The sequence below is a fragment of the Ornithodoros turicata genome, chromosome 8 (genome assembly GCF_037126465.1).
Source record: "Ornithodoros turicata isolate Travis chromosome 8, ASM3712646v1, whole genome shotgun sequence".
NCBI classification, from domain to species: domain Eukaryota; kingdom Metazoa; phylum Arthropoda; class Arachnida; order Ixodida; family Argasidae; genus Ornithodoros; species Ornithodoros turicata.
This window is the reverse complement of record NC_088208.1, coordinates 221,415-224,240: the sequence shown is the minus strand read 5'-3', so window position 1 is coordinate 224,240 and position 2,826 is coordinate 221,415.

Here is a 2,826-nt window from a genome sequence, read left to right as displayed (position 1 = left end):
TTCGACTCCCGTGGAAAGCGAGGCACAAACGCAACTACAAGATATACTTAACAACCGCTGCTTTAATGACACATGTTACAGTCTGCTCCTGTGCGCTTCCAGGTCCACCGTCTTGAGGTCCGTTACCGTGTGCTTCCACGTCCACACTGCGTACAAAACCCTTCGTCGTCCTCCCTTTTTACCACCTGTCACTAACTTCCTCGTCGTCCTCCAACCTCCCAACTTCTTCGTCCACTTTTTCCCTGCACTTCCCCCCCTTGTGGTAACTACCACGAACACTCAAAATTCAAAAGTTCACGAACGAACAAACAATAGTTCAAAAATCTTCCAACATGTCAATTATGACGTCTTCCGGGGGATCTGCCCGCTGAGGAGCCTCCCGCAGCAGTTCGGGGCGTAGGCGTCGCAGGGTCGCTAGCGCTGCTGATAAGTCTCCGGCGGTACGGGCGGCGTCGACCCTGGTTCTGTGTAGCAGACCTCGACGATGAGTCGCCCTGTGTATTTCTGGGACGTTGCACATAGGGCACAGCAGTCTTTGTTCCTCCTCGGACAGGGGTATCGGTGGATCGCGGGGGTGACGGTCGGACAACGTCAGTGTCAAAAAAGGTGTGGGTACCGAAACAGGATCTTCACCCCGGAGGGGGCGTGGCTGCGACGACCATCTGGAGCGAGCCATCCATCCAACAGGGCGGTCTTCCGCCACCACCGTCCAGGTGGCCACTGAGCGAAGAGCAGGTCGTGACGGCGAACTAGATCGTGCCGGTGGTCCGCTTGATCCCGGGCGGCCTTGGGTAAAATGGAAGTCCCGGGCGCCGCGTTGTCTCGTACGGGGAGGCATCGTAGTCTGCCAGGGAAGAAAAGGGGAATCCGGTGAGAAAGCAATTTCAAACCGTGAGAACCTGAAAAGGCTCTCCCCCAGAAGGTTATAGCTGAAGACTGCGAAACAGAAATCACACTAAGAAAGACCAACTATACAAGAGCACTAGGATTTAGCGACTAGGATAGTGGCAGCTACGTGCGCCGCCTGCGGGGACGCAAACTGTAGCGACTGGGAGCTGGTCCGGAAGCGGAATCCCGGTCCAGGTCCTGGGGAGGAGACGGCTGATGATCGGTCTCCTCTCCGTCGGGGTCTCGAAGGTGGTAAGCTTTCAGATCCGAGATGTGTATTGGCCCAGTTTCCTCGCCGGTGTCGCAGCGACGAAGCCTGTAAGTGAGGCCAGAGGAGCACGGACTTACCTCGAAGGGGCCGTCCCACCTATCTGCGAGCGAAGCTGCAAAGCCGCGTGACGCATCACTAAGCGGGTGAGTCCGTCGAAGGACAAGGTCACCGACGCTGTAGGTGAGATTCCGTCGTCCACGGTTGTACTGGCGAGCCTGGTCCAACCTTGCAACGTCCAAGTTCTCCCGAGCCGTCCGAGCTGCGACGTCCAGTCGGCTCTGGAGGTCCTCAGCGTACCTTGAATAAGGAGGCTGGGTACTGCCATCCCGGAGGCCCAGAGCATTCTCTACTGGAAAAGGAGCCTCTCGTCCCAAGTTCAGGAACGCCGGGGTGAAGCCTGTCGATCTGTTGACCGTCGTCCGTGTAGCGAACGCCAGCTCAGTCAGGCGAAGATCCCAATCACGGTGGTGCTGACTAGTAAAAGCAACCAACATCATCTTCAGGTTCCGGTTAACACGTTCGGTAATATTAGCCTGAGGGTGATACGGGGAAGTCTTCTTGTGCTGAATGCCTAAGACAGCGCAAGAATCTGAGAACACCTTACTTGTAAAGTAGGTTGCGTTGTCAGTGATCAGCTGAGCGGGAAACCCGAACCGGCAAAAGGTGTCGAGTAGTTGTTCCCATACTCTTTGGGAAGTCAGCGTCCTGAGAGGAAACAGCTCAACCCACTTTGTGAAATGATCAGTAACCACAAACAGGTACTGGTTACCTCTAGGACTACGAGGAAAAGGTCCCATCACATCACAAGCAACTATCTGCCAGGGCCTATTGCTCTGAACCGGCTGTAAGCGCCCGGGGGGTAAACCACCACGAGGTTTTGCTCTCTGGCATATCGGACAACTACGAACATACTTAGCTACGTCCTGCCTCATTCCTGGCCATGTCGCAACACGACATAACTTTTCATAAGTTTTCCTGCCACTGCTGTGGCCTGCCAAGGCCAAGTCATGAAAGTAACGTATGAAAGACTTACGCAGCTTCCGTGGCACTACGACTCTGAATGGGGATGTACCGGCATCGTCATCCGCCTGGGGTATGTACCTGAACAGGATGCCATCCGCGCCCAGCAGATAGGAGTCGTGCCGTCCGTCAGACGTTCCGGTGTCTGCCGAGACCTGCTCAGCTAACCATTGAGACACCCGCTGACAAAGGCCGTCCGTTCTCTGAGCGTCTAGGAGCTGCTCTCTGCTCACGACCGTGCCTCAGGACGAGGATCCGTCCCGTGCCACTTGTGCTGCTGCCAGGAGTTGAGAAGGCGCCTCGGTGCCTACCTCTTCCCCCTCCGGTAGAGGCGCACGGGATAGTGCGTCCGCTACCACGTTCGTGGAGCCCCGTCTGTACTCCACGTTGAAGGAGTAGCCTTTTCAGGGCCCACCTGGCAAGACGTCCAGCTGGGTTGTGGAGCCGCTGCAGCCATGAGAGTGCCTGGTGGTCAGTATGGACGGTGAAAGTGCTGCCATCCAGGTAGAGATCAAACTTCCTGAGAGCGAAGATGATCGCCAGGCACTCCTTTTCTGTGACGGAATAGTTCCGTTCTGCCGGATTCAGCGTGCGACTTGCAAAAGCCACTGGACAGAGAATAGCGTCATGTTCCTGCAAGAGAACTG